Below are 21,717 nucleotides of genomic sequence, written 5' to 3' on the forward strand. Positions count from 1 at the left end.
GTTACAAACGGACGTAAAAGTGTGCGCTCTGCGTGTGCTAGGGTTAGAAAGGGGCGTCCTTTCCAGATGCCCCTAACCCTAGCAAGCGCGGAGCGCGCACAAAATGGCGGCGGCCGTTCCACACGGCCGCCGCCATTACAACGTCACGACCACACCGCCTCTATACGGGACGGCGCGGACATGACATCGTCACGCCGCGCCAGGGCGCATAGTACGCCCCTTCCCCGGCCGCAAAAGGTGCTCTGAAACGGAGCTCCTTTTGCCATTTGCATCGCTGGGCACAGCCTTCAGATGGCTGCGCCCAGCGACGCAGAAGAGAAAGGGGCCAAGCAGCCCCTTTCTCCTCCTCCCCGCCGCCGCAGGGTGTCCTTGGGACTTGAAGCCCCAAGGACACCCCTTTCCAGGCTGCGGGGAAGGGGCCTTTTGCCGCTTCCCCGCAGCCTGGAAAGCGGCGGATTGGGGCCTCAGTGGCTGCTGCTCTGGCCACTGAGGCCCCGATCCAGCTGGGAAAGGGGCGGGTGCAGGCCGCCGCTTTTCGGCAGTCTGTAACCTGCCTATGTGAACATTTTTACTTTCCACATAATGGAAAAAGTTAAACTTTCAGCCCTACTTCTTTCTAGAACATATTGTGCACTCATCTTCAAGTACATGCTGTTGCTTGGTGACCTTGCATATGTTCAGAGAGAAACAAATCCTTAATTTCACGGTAAGATATCCCCAAGAGACAAGACTGTTTAGACACATATTGGCTGGCACAACTCTTGCAGCTGCTTGCCTCACAACTTTCATCTGCATTAATGACAGGCCATCAGAACATCAAAACTTCACAAACCCTTCTAGAACCACATCTAGAACCTATTCCCTTTTACTGCAAAATAATACATTTCATCTCACTATGCCCATTCAACCTGGAACATAGGATGATATCAGAGACTAGATCAAAAAGTTTGTCCATTTCAGTACTTGGAAAAGTAGCCTTTTTGGACAACTCCCAGAAAGTCCCCAAGCTAACAATGGATTTCAGAGAGACATTTTCCAAGCTCTGATCTGTTTAGGCTAGCATTGTTTACTGACAGGCAGTAGCAATCCAGGGTTTCAGGCAGCAGTCTTTCCTGTCTTCATATAATATAATTCCTAGCACACAGAAATACTGGACACTAAGCTTGGAACCATCTCCATATGCTTCACCATTGCACTATGGTCCTGCCCCAGTTTCCTCTTCATTTATTATTTACAATAGTTATTCATATCACCTCCCCCTTTGCTATATAGTTTAAAGTAAATTATAACAATGCACTACAATCAAAGAAACACCTCTTATCATATAATAAAAACCAGAATAAGATTCAGGAGCCTCACATGAAATGCAGAGAGCAAGCAATAAAATCCAGGCCAAATTCCCGTGTTTGTGTACGTGTATGTATATGTATATGTGCCTTCAAAGTGCCCACCAACTTATGTTTTCTTAGGCAAGGAATACTCAGAGGTGGTTTTGCCAGTTCCTTCCTCAGAAATATAGCCTAAAGCACCTGGTATTCATTGACAGTCTCCCATCCAAGTACTAACCAGAGCTGGCCCTGCTTAGCTTCCAGGATTGTTGTTAACTGCCATCAACCCTATGAATAAGAAACCTCCAAGTCACACTGTCCTCCATTGCCCTGCTCAGGGCTTGCAAACTCAGGGCTGTAACGTCCTTAATTCCATCTGAAATGCAGTCTTCCTCTTTTCCTATTGCCCTTTACTTTACCAAGCACTATTATTATTACCAAGCTTCCAAGGTAGGTAGGTCTTAATGTTGTGGCAGAAAGCCAAACCGAACCTCTTAAGATTAAGGAGTTCAGAGACTGGGTGGGGCAACAAAGAAGGTCTCCTTGTCCTACTCGCACAGGGTTTATAATTGACTATAGTTGTCTCAAAACATAGGGAGGATCATATTTGGAGTAAGTGGCCCATTGGATCCCTGGTTCCAGTCTATGGAGTGTTTTAAAGGTGATATATTTCAGATCTTCTGTCTGACCTAAACATACCATCAGCTATATTTCTGTGAGAAAGAAGGTGTCATTTTCCATTGGCTTGCTTTTCATTTCTGAGGAAGCTGGCTGTCCCATTATAGGGAAACCCCTGGAAACAAACAACATTCATTTACAACACAAATGTCATTTAGGTTTACAAGGACAACTGCCAGTAGGTCGCTAATTCTGGAGTGCATGATCTTGTATTTATTGGAATCAGAAAGTTTCACTCTATAGTTAGGTCTCCAAGTCCTAAGTTCACAAAACATCCAGCATAGTTTCTCGTGGTTTATAGACAAATTTTTGAGCAAGTAAGTCAGCTGGTATATGTGAGAGATTGGTGTAAGCAGAAACTCTATTTCAGTCCTGGTTCTCCTTCCTGGCCATGTTGGAGGACAGACAGAGCAGTATAAAAATCAAGAGTTCACCTGTCCCGAGTACAGCATTTTCGGGACAACCCAAACTTTCATGTTTATCCTGGTTAAACACAGTTGATCCACAAATCACTCTCTTCTGCCATCCAGTGGCAATCCTCCATACTGGACCCTATGGTTTGGAAATGTTTGTCTTACATTGAATTTAATGAGAATGTAAAAACAGGTTCACAAGCATCTGACTTCATGTTTGGTTCCCTGCTCTCAGCTACAAACTTTTTGACTCCACAATGCCTCTTTTATTTCAACTAATACAATATAATCTCATTTACACAAACTGTTTAGAGGACAAATGTTTGTTCAAATTTAAAAGCAGATAAAACTATATAGTCTATATATTAACAAGGCCCTGAAGGAGAAAACAAGCCTGGATAATGCAGATTCATCTGACTCCACCTTCTAGAAAGAACTTGGGCAATAATGGATGCAAGCTACGGAACAATGGATGCAAGCTACAGGAAAAGAGATTCCACCTCAACATTAGCAAGAACTTCCTGACAGTAAGGGCTGTTCAACAGTGGAACACACTCCCTTGGAGTGTAGTGGAGTCTCCTTCCTTGGAGGTCTTTAAGCAGAGGGTAGATGGCCATCTGTCAGGAATGCTTTGATTTGGATTTCCTGCATGGCAGGGGGTTGGACTGGATGGCCCGTGCGGTCTCTTCCAACTCTATGATTCTATGATTCTATGATTCTAATAAGGATTAGATACCTGTAATTTGTATTGTCCTTAAAGCCCTGTCCCAAACCAGAAGATTCTCATATACTGTGTAACAGCATGCTTAGCCGCTATGGAAAGTCTCTGTCCTATATCAGTAGAAACTATATCCTATCTCCACAATCTGCCATGTCTGCAATTACACTTTTTTTAGTCCTCACCTCCTTTACATATCACCTTTTGCACATCAAAAACGTATATCCCCCACCCCTGGGTAATCAGGAACCACTAAAAAATATCTTAGAAATCTATGGATGAGCAAGGAGAGACTTTCTAGTTTGTAATAATTCAGCCTGAAGACTGATTGCTAACTACAGTTAAGTACACAAAACACCTCATGGTGAATCACCAAAAGATGACTGTGGAGATGTAGAGCTGTATTTCCATCTCCATGCAGCCTCTGAAGTCTTTTAATGGGACAAAGAGGCAGTTTGCTACCCTGTTGTACAGCAATGCTGGAGACAGAACCAATTAGACAAGGATGCTTTCTTGGAAGCAAACTAGCATCATTTCACAGGGTTGGGTGTTTTTTAAACATGAAAAGCAGTTACAGTTGACCCTTGTTATACGCTGGGGTTTGGTTTCAAGATCCCCCGTGGATAACAAAATCTGTGTATGCTCAAGTCCCATTAAGTATACTGTAATGACATAGCAAAATTCTGTCCCTTATAAAAAATGGAAAATCAAGGTTTAATATTTGAAATTTATACTTTTTTGAACATTTTCAAACCGTGGATGCTTGAATCTGTGTATAAAAAATCCGTGTTTAAGAAGGGCCAACTGTATAAGGAACTAAGAATCAGGATAAGGAATGTGCTTGGAGGAAAGCCTATTGCCAGCCCCAATGTTCTCATTTGCCCCAGACAGAAAGACACACAGTGCCTGCAATGATATCTTGAAAGTATATGGGATGCAGGTATATCAGCATTAATATGGGCAATTTCAGTTGCGAAAATGGCACAAAAGGAAACCCAAGGCATGCACCCTTCTCTGAGCACTGTGATGCTGACATTATCTGTACATGCACAAGCACTTTCACACATAAAAATTCTAGCTGTTCTTAATACTTATTTGAAGCCAAGAAAGATCCTATTCATAGATCTCACTCCCCACACTAGTTTGGCCTATGCCCAGTATCATTTCATTTATTTCATTTCATCCTTGAATCTCTACACATTTTTATTGTCAAGCTGTACTTTTTATTTTTATTGCAGCTGTTGCTTGCTTCACAAGCAGTACTTATGAGAGGTGAAATGCTAAACTGCTGGGAAATCAGTAGATCTCATAATATCTTAAACTGCATAGTGTAGGAATATGAGCTAAATGAGTCTGCCATGCAGCTGCTCATCTTTGTCCAAAGCCAGACATAAACCCTGAAGACCACTTGGCACAAAACACTTCAGTTCCCAAGGAAATACCAGCAGGTCTACATTCAGCCAGAACATGGTATCAAGTGCTATCAAAAACAAATGTGAAGTCCAAGCAAAAACTAGCTTCAGCCAAACGTGTGTCTTCACAGAAATCAGCATTGCTCAATTGTGTCAGCCTCACAATTGCACATTTTTCTGTTAGAAAAAAGAATTCTCATAAACTATGATGTACTCTGTTTTATCCACAGGTGGATTATGCTCTCTTGCTTCTCAGTGCCAACAAGACTGTCACACAGCTGCATCAACAGGAAACTGCCCACCCAACCCCACCCCTCCCCATAACAAAAATAGGGTTGCACAACTTGATTGGGTTGTGGGATTTGGGCTGCTTCACAAGAAGAGGCCAAACTTGTCCACTGCCAAGGCTGCTACCAGTGTATCCAGTGTTTCATTTTTAGAGGGTGAATAAGAAAGGGATTGGCAGCACTGTTTTAGAGGGAATACTGATTTCAGTTAGGGTTACCATACGTTCTTTTCCAGGACATGTCCTCTTTTTCAGTGCTAAAATTTCTGCCTAGAGTATCCTGGTTTTCTTACAGGATGGAGAAAGTGGGTAAACAGCTGGTAGAGATTTGAGAAGGAAGCCAGGTTAAAAGTAGGGTGAGGCAAGCTTCCATAGCAGCCAGCCTCAGCCCCATGGGAGTTACCGAGTGACACGCTGGCTTCCAGCTATGGACTTTATCACATGGGAGAAGCTGAGGGATTCAAAAGCAATTATCTAGGGAAAGTCACATGATCGCGGCTAAGATTATCACATGACACCGTGATTGGAGAGGGCTTCACATGATTTCCCCGTAAATGATTTGTTGCTGGTTATTCCCAGGATAAGTCCTCTCTAATCACGGTGTGTGTGATAATCTTAGCTGCGATTGTGCCACTTCTCTGGATAATGCCTATTGGATCCCTCGATTTTCCCTCATGTGATAAAGGCCTATATCAGGCCACCATCAACCTGAGAGGAAAGCTCATCAGGAAGGAAGATGAAGAGGAGAAAGGTGGCCCACCACCATCGCTGGGATGGTATCTGGCCACAGGGAATGTTTGCTTTGTCTGTGGCACTCTCTCAATAGAGGAGTGAAGGCTCCTCTTACAACTGCCCAGAGCAATTTTAGGGTATTTAAAGTAAGTAATCACAGCAATCAGTAGTTTGATGTGGTCAGTCAATAAATGTGCCTTTTTGTTGTTGCTGCTGGTTGTGGTAACCCTATTTCAGTGCATGTGGTTTTGCTGACAGCAACAGGGCAATTCAGCATGGAACAAGAACTGTAAGTCATTTTTCCCCCTTCTGAACTTCAGAGTCATGCTAGACCTCACAGAATCTGCTAGCAGATGATCTATGGCTGGGGCATTCTAATAAGGCAGACCTTAAGTGGTACAGAGCTTATGCTTGATCAACTAATGCAAATTTAAAATTGAACCAGTGCCCCATTTCACTTGAGTCTGCTGTACATGCTATCAAGCTGGTATGTTTGCCACCAAAGACACAACCATTACAGACATTGCACCATATGGCCAGTTGCATGCATGGAACAGCACACATGTGATCTGTGCCAGCTGTAACCATTTCAAACAAACATCATCTTAGTTTTCCATGACACATTCAAATGCATGACTCCCAATAACTGCACAATGATGAGGGCTTCAGTTTAGTTCTAAAATATGAATGTCCCTTCCATGTCACAGACTGAAATATATATTGTAATTAATCCAATCTGACTTCCCTCCCCTCCTCAACCTATGGATAAGACTACTGCCCATGCTATCCATAAATACTGTGTTTTCATTGTGCTTTACATTAGGGATGGTTCAGCCCAATGTTGTACTGGAACTCTTTATCATCCTTCACCATTGTTTATACTACAGATGCACAACTGTACTGAGGACAGAAGTGTCGATGCCCCCTTTCTCAGGAAGGTTATACCAGCATGTTCCATCAAGCACAGTGAATAGAACTACATGAATCATGAAGCCTGCCAGACATTGTTGGACTGCAAGTCCCTGTAGCCTGGGCCAGCAAAGGCAAAAGTAAGGAACATAGGTAATTGCTGTTCAGCAGCATCTGCAGTGCTACCCGATGCCCCACCTTTCCCTTAAGCTCTAGGCTCTGTCCATCTCAAATCGAGCAAAAGGGGGGGAAATAGCACATGAAGCCTTCTCACCAATTTATGGATGACTCATCTCTGGGTAGACAAGGTGTTCTGCCCTATGAATCACACAATCCTTACCTCAAATCTTTTGTAGTGTTCACTTAACACTGTGGAGCTATAGGAGTGGAAGTATGAAACCAAAGCCTCCTAAAAGCACCACAACACTTACAAATCTGCATGTTTCCTTTATTTTGTAAGTCCTACTCTCCTGCTCCACACCCATTTCTAGCATGCTGGCCATTTTGTCTTTCACTCAGAATTCCACATTTCTCATTAATTGTTATTTGGCTTTAGCATGTTTTCTGGGTTGATTTGTATTGCTTTTTTTCTATGCCAATGCTGACTGTGTCCCTACTGGGGAAGGCATTTCAACCTACCACATATGGAGTGCAGTAGAGATAGGCAGAAAAACAGAAGTGGGTATAATTAATTAGCAGATGGCTTTTAACTTGGAGCTTCATGCCGATATTACCAATGAAATAATTTATTCTGGTTTTGTTTTTCTGTACCAACAAAGAATTCCTCACTTGGGAATTACTCTCCCTCTCCACACACAGGAGATTTCCAGCTGACAATGTGGCATCGGATGCCAACTGGCTTTCTTCCTCCACCTATCCTACCTTCACGTATACAACTGTATGTGCCTGTATTTTCTTTTAGTCCTTGGCATGCTAGCAACAACAACAGTGAAAGAGGAGCAATTTCACAGCAACAGGTGAGGTGTGGAAATGGCACTGTTAGGATGCATACCTAGAAAGGGCATATCTTTCCTCTCTCGTGCACACAACCATGCCAGTCTGTAACCCCCAAGAGGCAGGATTTCACAGAACACTACCTGCCAATATCATTGAACATAAAGTATGAGTCCCTCACCCAACACAATGAAATCCTGCGCATCTCTCTTGCCAATATGATTCTGGCGGTGGCCCAACTCCAAGCAGCATCCTTACTGTATTTTCACTACCCCTAAAACCAATTATAATGAACAAGTCTGTTTCCATGGAAACAATACAGTGACTCAGGACTTTGAGGCTGGCACTAAACATGACTGTGAACAGCAAAAGCTCAGGGAGATTTAGGATGCCAAAGGAATGAGAACGGAAGGGCCCCCCTCACTCAGGCAAGCTAGCACGCACACCCCACCCAGCATTGTATATACCCAGGGAAATGTGAGGACACACATGGCTCAAGTCTACTCTGGAGTCACAATGCCAAATTCCTCCACCTGATATCAGAGTAACTGCAGCATTTGGGAGTCACAACTGCAGCTTGTTTACCAGAAGGCACACACCACTAGGCTAACAGAGAAATCGCATAGTACTAAAGTCACTTTTATACAGCCAAGATACCTGAATGTTCCCATTAGCATATACAAATCTCCAAATCCAAACCTGGAATATCTATAATATAACACTGCCCATTATCTCCCACACACACCTTCACTATGCAACACTCCTGTTTAAAGTAACCTTCCAACTGCTAGACTATTTGGGCTGCAGCACATGCCTTTCAGACAAATGAAATAATGTATTCCCAAATACCTACATATTGTGAATTTAAACCAGAGCACTTATCAAAGAGAAAAAAGCCATCTTTGTTCAAATAAACTGAAATATACTTCTATAGATCTTAGAACCATGTTGTGTAGCATTCGAAAACAATGGAGGAATAATTTATTTAATTCCCAACATTTTCTGTCTGTGGAGCCTATTGGACTTTACTAGGTTAAGCATTATTATTTTGGGTTCAGAAGCCTCGTAATCCTCCTAATCAGGAGAACTAGTCACATTTATTTTATCATCTGAGCTTCTCAACAATTCAGTGAGACGTCACTACATGCCCATCAGAGCAATGGGAAGCAGAAGCTGATAAAGAACTTCTTAAATCACTTCACCATTTAAGGCACCGACAAACTAGAATATGTACAAAGAAGAACACACAGGACAGTGTACAGTTTGGAAACCAAGTTCTATAAAGAACTGTTTAAGAGGTGTGTATACAGTATTTAGCCTAGGGCCTAAATACCCTAAAGGCACCAGATTCCCTCTGATCTTGGAAGATAAACAGGGTCAGCCCTGGTAAGTATGTGGATGGAAGACCGCCAACTAATACCAAGTGCTGTAGGCTATTTTCAAGAGGAAGGAACTGATAAACCACATCTGAATATTCCTTGCCTAAGAAAACCCTATGAAATTCATGGGGTCAAGATAAGTCAATGGGCACACACATGCACATTTAGTCTAAAGAACAAAATATTAAAGGGAGACACACTCATGGGCTTTACGTGGGGCCCATTGCAGAAGACAGAAAAGATGACAGATTGGCTGGAACCAATTGATGGGAATTGCTGAGAAATAAGTTTCAGATGAACAGCAGTGTAAATATCCTAACAGTAACAGTACAACAGGCAGTACTAAGGAGTGGTGGGATTTTATCTAATTATTTGATTAGATAAAAGAGATGCTACAGAAGTAACCTGTATTGCAAAGACTGCATTAAGTAAGGGGTTATGCTAGATGAGTGATGGGGAACCTTTAGCATGCTGCAGAAAGTGTAGCCAATGATACGGGACCATGGGGTTGTAGTTAAAATACCTGAGAGAACAAAGCATCTTAATCTTAGCCTACTCCATGAGAATCTGAAGATTTCAGTAGTTATCAGTGATATTCAGTACCTCAGGACTTTCTTCTTTGTGAACAACACACACTTAAAAATCATGCCTGCTTTTTCTGAACAGAAATGTTATTTTTGCACAGAAAGGTTGTTTTTATGCAAAACCCACCATTTTTGTGCAAGTAACAATATATATGTATAGGTTATTGGGTATGCTGAAAATGTGTTTTAAGTGCAAAAAAACCCCCCAAAGAATCATTTTCTGACCCCAAAGCATGTGTTTTACAGCAAACAAATGTTCAAACAAGTGACAAAGAAGTGAAAACCATCTTGCCACTATTCTGTATTTTCTTGGCAGGGTGTCTTCATATTTGAGACATGTTTTTTTCACTGAGCATAACAAAACATACGAGTATTCTTTAGATCACTGCCAAGAACACTTAGGGCACAATAAAACAGCAAAGATGGCACAGGCTCCATTCACAATATTGGTAGAGACATGTGTGCAGCTATCCTCTGTTATTGTATTTGCACAAGTGTCAGAAACATACAGGCCTTTCTCAAAGCTTGGAAAAACTACTTTTTGAGCTATAACTCCGTGAATTCCCCAGCCACCACTGGCCATTCTGGGAGTTGTCACCTTAAAAAGTAATTTGTCATCTGAAAAATTATTCTTCCTTTCCTGCTCCAAATTGAAGCAACCCCCATTTTGCTCTTGCAAAACTGAAAATGAAAGCACGTCAACCAACAAATCTGAATTAATTTAAAGCTTCCTGGCTTTTCATTGGACTGTGGCAGCTTAAGTAAATTTGCCACCTGAAGTAAAGAATAAGATTGTGACTTTTCCCATCTTTTATCTACAAAAGCTGACTGGACTGGTAATTGATTCTTCTCATTTTTATTTATCTTCACTGGAAATAGAAGAGCATTCTCCAGTGGAATCTAATGGTTCCATATCAGCTTGAATCCATTCCTGACTTTACTCCAGACTTCTAAAAGAATTGTCCAGTGCACTGAACCATATTCCTAAAATACATTCAGCACCTTGGATAGCAACTTTAAAGCTAATAAAATCTTGGAACAGCGTCCCATGAGAGCCAGCACAGCAAGTGATGTTCTCTACTACACCTGAAACCAACAAACTGGATTAGGGGATGCAGGGCAGTCTGCACCGCACACAACTCTCTTCTCCAACACCATGGTGCTTCTTTCCACCATCTGCCAGCTTAATGTTTGGGCTAGGCATAGACTATGCTATGATGTAGAATATTAACCCATTTGCATGGGAAATGCTGTCTAGAAATTACAGATTTGCTAGTACCTTTTCAAAGCAATACTGTCCTGACTTTACAATGAACCTAGGATAACATCAGCCTATTCTGCCCAAGTCATCTTGCTAGATATATTTGAATAGCTCACTAGACTAAAGGAAGCAATTCCATTTTAATGGAGGTTCATTTTTTATAAATCTGTAACTACATCTGTCAAAAGCTGGAATCTGAACATATGAACAGCAAAGGGGTAGTAAAACCTCTAGTTAGTTCATCTCCACAATCAATTACCCATCATGTGAATCTAGTACATGTGATCTACCAGTTGCTACTATTATCACAGGTAAAAGCACTGTGTGATAGATGCAACGTTCAGGAGTTCTTATTATCAGCTTCAGCTGATACATCAGCTGTACCCCTTCTTGGAATTAGAAGACCTACACATAACAGTGCACCCTCTGGTGACCACAAGGCTGGACATTAGCAATATACTCTACACTGGAATATCTCTGTACCAAATTCAAAAGCTTCATTTAGTTCAAAATACAACAATTCTAGGATTGTGTAGACCATGTGTAGATCTTATGTTGTTCATTTGTAGGTCCTCCAATTCTAGGAATGATTGTTGGTACAGTGGACTCTTGTTATACGCTGGGGTTTGGTTCCAAGATCCCCTGTGTATAACAAAATCTGTGGATGCTCAAGTCCCATTAAATATAATGACATAGGAAAATGGTATCCCTTATAAAAAATGGAAAATCAAGGTTTGATATTTGAAATTTATACTTTTTTTGAACATTTTCCAAACCGTGGATGCTTGAATCCGTGTATAAAAAATCTGTGTATAAGAAGGGCCAACTGTACATCTAGAAGTGAGCATATCACACCAGTATTAAAATCACTCCATTGGCTGCCAGTTAGTTTGCAGGCAAAGTACAAAGTGCTGGTTATTACTTTTAAAGCCCTACATGGCTGGAAATAGTCAGTGAAAAATGCACCATAAATAGTAAAAAAAGACTTTTAGTGTTGGGCAGGAGTCACTGAAGGTCAGTCTGAGCTGTAATAGTCAAATATAGACAAATTAATCTGTACACTGCTAACTTTGAGATGTAAGGATTTAGGTTGACTTGCTGGGATTTGAACCTTTTAGCAGATTTACTTGTACTAGGCATACATACAAAGGAAACATAGTTTCTTTGGCAAGATTGGAATCAATTCTACTTCCTATCTTGACATTAATCAGAGCTTTAACTATTTATAAAATCAAACATTCTCACCACATGTCCTCTTCTCAGCATTACCCCAGCTAATATATAAAAGTAATTACTGAACACATATGTCAAGGAAGAAGAGAGAAAGGTGAAACTTTGAGTAAGCTAGTCACTGACAAGGTTCTTAATTTGTTGGAGCTGACTAAGGTTACTCTGTTTGTCAAATGCTATTTATTTACCTACTAGGTGGGATTGGTTCCAGTGGTGCAGACAGATTTTGCCACATAAGTGCCTATGAGTTTTGGGGCTTTTTTTCAACACAGAATCTCATCGCCCAGATTCATCATCCCATTGCTTTCCAACAGCAGTCCTGAGTAGCTCTGTCCTGTGTTGTCTTGCCTAGGCAAAGAATAAATCTGTGTAAGTCTTGCTATTTCCCCGCCTGCAAGGCAGGAGCATTTCATTTTAAGAAACAAAGGCGCGTTACAGACCGCCCTAAAGTGGGTGGTCTGCTGATGCCGTCATTAGCTACACCGAGAAGCCCAGGCAGCCAGACCGTGAGGCTTCCCGGCGCAGCTAAAAAGGAGCACCAAAATGGCGCTCCTTTTTGCCCCCCGGAAGTGGCACCGCAAGGCGCGAGGCACACACTCGCGGTGTCACTTCCTCCACGCCACATCCAGACGCTGTGCATCCGAGACGTAAATATGGCGGCGCCCGTGTGGATGGGCGCCGCCATTTACTACACGCTCCGCACATCCTAGGAACGGGGCCGGTTAGGAAGGTGAGACCCTTCCTAACCCTAGCACGCCCCTTCCTAACCCTAGGACGTGCGGAGCGCGTAGTAAATGGCAGTGTGTAACGCGCCATTCAGCCAGCGTGTTAATGCAAGCACCAAAGCCATAATTGTTCACTTCTAGTAGAATTTGTTTGTACAAACTAACAACTTCATGTCTGTGATACGGGTGCCTATTGGGGGAAACAGTTGGGCGGGGTAAGAAAGAGAAAGAGAGAGCCTGGTTGACTAGAAAGACAGATAGCATTATCATAAGACTGTGCTGATCTCTAGGATGTATCTGCCCCCATTATTTCTAATGTGAAAGTCTCCAGATTTCAAGCATGCCTGAAAATAACAACAACAACAACAACAACAACAGATATTTTAAAGAATATATTTATTTTTAAGAAAGCTGTTAAGACAGATCTCTTCCGGCAGGCCTTTCCTGAATAAATTCCCGGCCACCAAAAGAAAGGAAATCTACCTTTTGATTTGGCCTTACTATAGCCATTGTTTATCATTATTTGTGAATTTTAAGTATGTTTTAATTTTAATCTGTTTAATTGTATTTTAAGTGGGGGTGGGAATGATGGTTTTTGTATGTATATTTTAATGTTGTAAGCCGCCCTGATTGCATTTCATAGAGGGGCGGGATATAAATAAATTTTATTATTATTATTATTATTATTATTATTATTATTATTATTTCTTTCCCACCTCTCCCCAAGGTAGGTACAACATAAGGAAGTTGAAGTAACTGTCCCCCAGAGAATCTACGTGTATGGGATGGATTGTAGGGGACTAGGTAATCCTGTAGGTAACCTGGACCTACAGATTAATTTGAAATAGCTCTCTCTTTGAAATAGCTACTATTCTATCTGACCTGTAAACAGCTTTGGTACCAAGGTACAGTATAAGTACACCCCCTGCCATTTTCTTGATAACTTATGTTTCTGGGGGCCTTCATATTCATAATGTATGGTAGTTAAATTACATCCATCTTCTCATCTCCTCCCTCTTTAACTTAGGATAGGGCAATTTTTATTTTAGTTAGTTTAAGTATTTTAACCCAGAAGAGGGGGGGGGGAGAAATTATTCCGAGGATGGGAATTGTTTCTTAGGAAAATGAGTTGAGAGAAAGAGGAACTGTATGGGGGAAATGCCAAATAAGAGAAAGGAAGCAGAAATGGTAGGAATATATTTGATGATAGATTTTTCCCTCTGTCTGAGAAGGAGGAGTGGGAAATGGCTGGGATTACAGCGAGGAAGGAAATGCCTTGGTTTGGATCCGAAAGCAAGTCAATGTGTTCATTTTAAGGCCATATCCATCCTTGGTTTTCTATTTGAAAAGCAAAATGTGGGAAGCAGTGAGAACATGTACACTTTTTTGGAATGTAGAATGGCTCAGATGAAATGCAAGTCTGAGATGTGTGAACAGTGTGAGCAGTCTAACTCTACTACATGTTTCCAGTGTCCTATCTTTTTCATCATACCATAGTACAGTACGCATGAGTTTTAGTTGCTAGCTTTTCCCAAGAGATATTTTCCAGAACATGAGTATGAAAAAACTGAAAGTGGTGGAATGGTTGGGCAAACATACAGTGCAAATCACACATTTGCCAAAACGAAGGGACAGATTTGCAAAGGAAGGATTAGTGGGTGGTCAGGGTCTTAAACCTTAATAGGTTTGCACTTAACAGTTCTTCCCTGAAATGATTTTTGGACAATTTTTATATTCCACAGTTGGGATCCAAAATGAAAAAGGAATTCAGCATCTTACTGTGGAAAATGCAGTATTTGAAGAAGGGCACCTGCAGGTGAATAAAGGAATAACTGCCCCTCTCTCCAGTTGTCTGGTACAAAAGTTCTCAGCTCTTGCTATTCAGTACAGGGGGGAAATAAGGCATAGAACTGAATGTATTCCTTCTCTGTCCATTGGGTTACCACTTGTAACATTTCTGGAATGGCCATTAGACTAGACCTTTGACACAAGGGACTCTGACAGGGCCCATAAATATCATAAGTAAAATAAATACACTTGAGTAGATACTGGTAAAAGAGAGCCTTAGCAAAAGAGAGCCAATTTGATGTACTGGTTTGTGTGTTGGACTAGGACACTGGGAAAACAGGGTTTGAATCCCCACTCAGCCATGAAAGTCCACTGGGTAATCTTAAAACAAGTCACATCCTCTCATCCCAAAGGCAAAGGCAAAGTCCCTTTGAACAAATTTTCCAAGAAAATTCTGTCCATGATAGAGTAGTCTTATGGTCACCATGTGTCAGAAATTATTTGAAGTTATGCAACAACAAATATATTAGTACACCCTTTTCCTGCACCCCATGGTCATCTTAGCTCATGGCTGATGAAAAAATTTCTAGAAGAAAAGGGTAAATTGAACTATGGTGCTCTAGAGACTAGCAAGAGAGTCTGAAGCAGGACATTTTGTGTAATACTGCATCAGTCTTTATCCTCTGTAATTAGACAGCCTACACACATGTGTACACACACACACACACACAATAAATAAGTTACTATTAAGAGCCAGAAATTATTCTATGGGACATAAGCATAACTTCATTAATACCTAACTTTCACCTTAAAGAGTGCAAACAATTTTCTATCACAACCATCATCTTGTATCTTAATCCACTATTCCTCACTCTTAATCTGCCTTGCACAGTTCTCTCTGATTTCTATCTCATTTCCACACTTGCCATCCCTGCTTATATGGTACCATGTAGTCTTTGCATCTATAGAAGTATTTTTGGTAATGTTTCCCACCCCAAAACTCTTCCCCCAGTTAATTTCAATAGCTATCAACAGTCAATTTTGAAAAAGCATCTTCTTTCCGGTGCCAAAAAAAAAAAAAAAAATAGCTAGTTGCTTCCAGATCACCAAATAGCTTTAAAGCCACTATCCCACTTTGCTGCCTGTGTCACCTCACTGCTCAGATATGGTTTTGTATACCACTTAGATACTACAAATGCACTGAATGAGGGTCTGCCTCTGAAAACAGACCAAACATTCCAGTTGGCTCAGAATGTAGCTGCAAGACTGCATGCACACTGAGATTAGGCAATGGGAACTCTGCCATCTTCACAGTTTCCCAGTCCAGCTCACTTCCAAGACCAGTTCTAAGTAATGGCTTTGACCCAGTCACACTCTGGGACCAGGGTGCCTGAAAGGCGGCTTCTCTCCATCTGTACTTTTCCCAAGCTTGAGGTTTTCCTAGAATGCCCTTCTCTGTATGCACCCACTAAGTAAGGTGTGGCAGACGGCTACCAGAGAGAGGGCCTCTTTAGTAGTAGCACTCTAGCTTTGGAATACCCTTACCAGAAAGGTTCCCTTGACAATGTCCTGAGTATCATTTCAGTGCCATATGAGGACATATTTTTCACAAACCTTTTAATCTGTTTTAGTTTAAAGTTGTATTTACTCTCTATAACTATTTCAATACAGGCATGTTTTTATTGCTGTTTTTCTTGTTAGTGAATTTTGGTTTTAAAAAAAAACCCTTTTGACTTAAAACTATGTTCACAGCGGGAGGAACAATACACCACTTGCCTGTATTGCACTTTAGCCATTGCAGAATGATTCCACAAACCCAAATGCAAAGCAAGTGGTGAAACAGAGACTGGCTTGCTGCCGAGAGTAATGCTGTAACAGAAGGAGCATAGATTGGATGGTGAACACAACAGGGGACATACTCAGACTAAAAATGTGTATGAAACCTGGAGCTGTGTTTCTCAATAGGAAACCTGAAAACTGAAAAACTACAGTAAAATATCCCCATATTTTATTTTAAACTCCCTCAAGGTTAGCTCTTCAACTAGTCCCCTTTAGCAGCTTGAGACTTGGCTTTTAGACACTGAGATAAGGAGTAACAATACATGTTTCATTCAAAAATTGCCCACAAATCTCACACAATCACATTGCAAACAACATTCATACTCAGTGAGGGTAGTCATGCTAACAGGGAAAACTGTCCTCCTCCAAACAAATATTGCTATCTGATGATACAGCAATATTCAGGAACAGCTCTCCAGAACAAAGATGTCAGAGACCCCTTACTTCAGAAACAACTTTCTTTTCATCATCTCTCCACAAACTCACTGTCTGGAAAGGCATTACCTTTCGCTCTGTGTTCCAGACCTCTTTTGGATGCAAAGATGCTCCCATTTCAGAGTAATCTGATTTGTGCCTCCATAATTATTGTCCCAAAGAAACCACACACAGGAGCAACCAAGAAGGATGGATGTTGCGTTTTGTCTCCTCTTATACTACAGTATTTAAGAAGTGAAAGATAGTTATTTCCTCCCTTATTTCCTCCCTTATTTTTCTTTCTTAGCTGGTGCTGCTCACTAAAGTCTTGCTGGAAGACATGTTTTGCTTCCTCATACCCCTTCAAAATTAAATTGGGGAGCTACTAGCACCGCTTTTGGAAACGCAAGCGGGGGGAATCCCACTCCACCAGGGAAGGTCCGGAGAGAGAGGGAGAGAGACAGATTCAAAAAATAAAACCAAAAACCTGGAAGGGCTGATTTAAGTGAGGAGTTTGGGGACTTCAGTGGTTAGGGTAATTATCTGGGAAAATGGGACAGCAAAAGCAAGAGGAAGCCCCGCAGAAGCCTCAGAGTTGCCCACTGAACATGGGATCCTCCAAACCAGGTTCTTGCTACCAACCATTCAGCAGGCTAGGGGGGAAATCCCTAAAAGACTCTCTCTATGTTGCAAATGTCCTTGGCTGAGCCATCCCATGCCACTGCCCCAAAGTGCTCAGGCTCTGTTGGCCCCAAGGAAGGCCAAATAATTTCTGCAAAACTTCCCCTTGTGATTGTAGCCATGCCTTGGCATTAGCTTAACCAAACCAGGCAAACCTCGCATCTCGGAGCCCAGAGATCCCTGCAGCCTTCTTCCCTAACCCCCATACCTGTGGATCAAGCAGCTAAACCTCCCGGCTGCTCCGCAGCTCAACCATCTCATCAATGTGCTCTATTGGTATTGGATCTCTACATGCTAAGAGTCACAGTGAACATGTGGATAAGAAAGATAGAGAGATAAAGAGGGAGAGAGAGATGATAGAAAGAAAGAAAGAAAGAAAGAAAGAAAGAAAGAAAGAAAGAAAGACAGACAGACAGAAAGACAGACAGACAGACAGACAGCTGAGAGAGGGGGGAGTGAGTGAGAGGGAGATGATAGATAGATAGATAGATAGATAGATAAGATGGATGACAGAGAGAGAAGATAGATAGATGAGAGACAGAGAGAGATGATAGATAAGATAGATGATAGAGAGAGAAGATAGATAGATAGATAGATAGATAGATAGATAGATAGATAGATAGGAGACAGAAAGAGAGAGAGAGATGATAGATGATAGATAGATAGATAGATAGATAGATAGATAGATAGATAGATAGATAGCAGACAGACAGAGAGAGAGAGATGATAGATAGATAGATAGATAGATAGATAGATAGATAGATAGATAGATAGATAGATAGATAGGAGACAGAAAGAGAGAGAGAGATGATAGATGATAGATAGATAGATAGATAGATAGATAGATAGATAGATAGATAGATAGCAGACAGACAGAGAGAGAGAGATGATAGATAGATAGATAGATAGATAGATAGATAGATAGATAGATAGATAGATGAGAGAGACTGCAAGGAAATCCACTCCTGGACCATCCCGGGTGGGAGTGCCACGGGGTAAAGAGAGAGCAAGAGAGAGAGAATTTCAGGGCCAACTCGCCTGTCATCAAACCCCGAGAGCTCCCTCAGGGCCAGCTCCCTCCAGGAGGCACGCTGCATGCGATCCGACTGTAAGAGAAGCCTTTGAGTTCTCAGAGATAGCCGTGTTAGTCTGTAGACTCAGTAGCAGAGAGAGCTCTTGGAGCCCCTCGGAGACTCCCCGGAAGAAAGGCACGGGCACCAAAGCTCAGGCTGCCAATGTCTTTCTCTCAAGGAGTCTCAGAGGGGCTGCAGCAAGATCTCTCTCGGCAAGCAGTTGAGGCGGAGGACCAGAAGGGGTCCTGGCTGGCCTGGGAAGCCAGGGGGGCTACTGGGATCCTGGGATGCTCCTAGACTTGGAAGGGAGCCCTCAGGGGCCATCCAGCCTGACTCTCAGACCCCAGGAAGCATCTCCCCGGCAGCCTCTGCACCCCAAAAGGAGGGGACCCCACCGCCCTGCCCTGCCCTTCCCCCCTTCCCCTCCCAGCCCAAATACCTTGGGAAACAGGGAGCAGCTCCAGGGACCTCCGCCTCATCTCAGGGCTTCCCAGCCAGGGCTGCCGCTGCATCTCCCTCCCTTCTGTCCCAACCAGAGCAGAGAGAGGCTGCGAGGAGGAGGAAGAGGAGGAGGAGGAGGACCCTCTCCAGCCTTCCTCCCTCCCTTCCTTGGTCTCCTCGGGGCTGAGCTCCTACCCTCCCCAGCCCCCTCGCATTGCGCACGCGCGGCCTCAAAAGGGGGGACCCCCCCCTCTACTTCCACAAGAGCAGCAGCAGCAGCAGCTCCCAGGGCCCTGGCTGGTCCTTCTGCCCCCGCACCGCGCGCGCGCACCCCTCTGCCTGGAGATGTGTCCCTGTGCGCGCGCCTGCCCGCCTGCCTGCCCGCCTGCCTGGCTTGCAATGCTTGCAATGCTTGCTCTCTCTGCTCTGCAGAGCCAGCCTCCAGCTGGCTGCCCCCGCTTCCTCTCATCACCAGACTGAGGAGGGAGCCTAGAAGCCAGCAGCAGCAGCAGCAGCAGGCGGAATGGGGCCAGCTGAGGGACACTCCCCTTGGTTCCCTCCGATCCTGAAGGAGAGGGTGGCTGGGAGGGTAAGGGACAGGGGGACCAGATCGTAATAATAATGATGATAATAATAATGATAACAATAATAATCATAGTACACTCATCCCTCTGTGGTCAACTTTCCACAGACGCTGATCATAGAACTGCACTGGAGGAGCTACAAAGGCCTAGTGGAGTGTTCTCTCCAGGAATCTCTAGGTCTTTCAGGGCAACTTTTAGTGAAAGTTGACCATAGAATTGCACTGGAGGACTCAGAGATTCCTAGAGAGAATACTCTACTAGGCATTTGTAGCTCCTCCAGTACAGTTCTATGGTCAGCGTCTGTTGGATGTTGAACACAGAGTTGCACTGGAGGACCTAGAGATTCGAGGTGTAAAAATATGGTGTTTTTGTTATTTGCGCTTTTCCCCTATTCACAGAGGTCTTGCGCCCCTAACCCTAGCAAATATGGAGGGACAAGCGTAATTTTATTTCTTACCTGCCTATCCTCACAGCTCGCGCCAGGTTACAACATAGTTAAAACACAACCGTTACATAAAATGCAGAGATGATTAAACTGCATAAAATGCACATACTAAGAGATCTACGCAATATTTATATTACAATATGTAGAACAATAATTACATATAAAATTCACATTTTAAAATGCACAAATTAAAAACAAATTTTATATTTAATAATCCACAAAAATGGAAGGGGAAAAAAATAAAAAGGAGGGCATGACCCAAGGACAAGCTAAAAATAATTCCAACGTGACTGCAGGTCCAACGATGCAAATTCATGCTAAAATGTGGTGTATTTTCTCACGTGATTGCTTTCTATGTGGGGTTCTTATGAGGCGCTTCTGTATTCAATCTGCACTGACTCCTCCTTTTGGTGAATTTGGAAACAAGCGAATTCACCAAAATCTGCTTCTAAGCTCACTTCAATTTCACTTCGAATTGCTCTGGTGTGGAAGATCACTCCGATGTTGCCCCCCCCCCCTTGGCCTCCTGCGTCCTGCTCCTTCATCCCTCTCCTCCTCCTCCACCCCATCTTGCCCCCTCTGCCACCCATCCTATCATCCTCTGCGTGCTCCTGCATCCCCATCTTGCCCCCTCTGCCACCCTACCACCTATCCCATCATCCCCTGCCTGTTCCTGCACCCCAATCTTCCCCTCTCCTTCATCCTACCACCTATCCTATCATCCCCTGACTGCTCCTTCACCCCAATCCTGGCCCCAGTGACCCCCTGTGACCTATCCCATCATCTCCTGACTGCTCCTTCACCCTGAACCTGGCCACAGTGCCCCCCTGTGACCTATCCCATCATCCCCTGACTGCTCCTTCACCCCAATGAAGGATGACAGCTAAGGAGGGGGCAGGGAAGGATGACAGCGTACAGAGCCCCATTGAGCATGTGCAAGGGTGCCGATTCAAATAATTGAACCCTCAAAGTATGTTCTGGTGTGGTAATACAATGTGCACTCACCACACTTTCCTTGAATCCGCATCACGTGACTTGTCTGGAATAGAACTGACTCCGCTTCCCCCTCGATTCGGAAGGGCAATGGAAAGGCAACCAGGTATGATGAAACATCACATTTTAATGTGAATTTGCATTGCTAGACAGGAGTGACTCCGGATCTGGTGTGAAAAAACATCACATTTCACATTGCTAGAACAGAAGTGACTGCGGATCTGAGCTGCAAACCCCCCACATGTGATTAGGCCCTTAGGTGAAGCTGAAAACTGTAAATTCCTACTTCTTAGTCATGCTCCAAATGGAGGGCATTTGGGGAATTTCTCCTGGGCAGATGGTTGAAAGTAGGACATGTCTTGAAAAAGGACGACCAAGCCTGGTTGACTAGTATGTCAACATCCATAGTTGAGTAGTGTGTCAGCATCTATAGTAGACTAGTGTGTCAGCATCCATGGTTGGCTGGTGTGTCAACACTTAGATGAAGCTGAGAACACCCATAGAAATTTTATTATTATTATTAACCTTTATTTATAAAGCACTGTAAATTTACACAGTGCTGTACATACTGTTCCAAATGGAAGACATTTTGGGAATCTGTCTTGTGCAGAAGGTTGAAAGGTGTCTTGGAAAAGGAGGCACACAAAATGGAGGACCTTCCCAAAAAATGGAAGACCTTATAAACTAAGGACATTAAAAACTAAGAACACTCATAGAAATGTTCTTAGTCTTGCTCCAACTCCAATTCCAACCTTTGGAGAATTCCTCCTAGACAGAAGGCTGAAATGGAGGAAAAGGAGTACCAAGTCTGGTCCCCCTGCTGAGTGAGGGGAGAAGGGGTTGCTGTATT

General features: G+C 43.0%; 1 protein-coding gene across 1 annotated transcript in view; it reads right to left on the reverse strand.

Annotated features, from left to right (window-relative positions):
- Positions 1 to 19,021, reverse strand: part of LOC149314629 (carbohydrate sulfotransferase 1-like) — a 37,094-nt gene extending 18,073 nt beyond the window's left edge. The window contains exon 1 of the mRNA XM_089521504.1: positions 18,844 to 19,021. The gene's annotated coding sequence lies outside the window, so the exon portion shown is untranslated. The remainder of the gene's footprint in view (positions 1 to 18,843) is intronic.
- Between the last annotated feature and the right edge of the window lie 2,696 nt (positions 19,022 to 21,717).

This window comes from Sceloporus occidentalis, unplaced genomic scaffold, assembly GCF_023333645.1.
Source record: "Sceloporus occidentalis isolate IW3139 unplaced genomic scaffold, rSceOcc1.0.p SCAF_4, whole genome shotgun sequence".
Classification (NCBI taxonomy): Eukaryota; Metazoa; Chordata; class Lepidosauria; order Squamata; family Phrynosomatidae; genus Sceloporus; species Sceloporus occidentalis.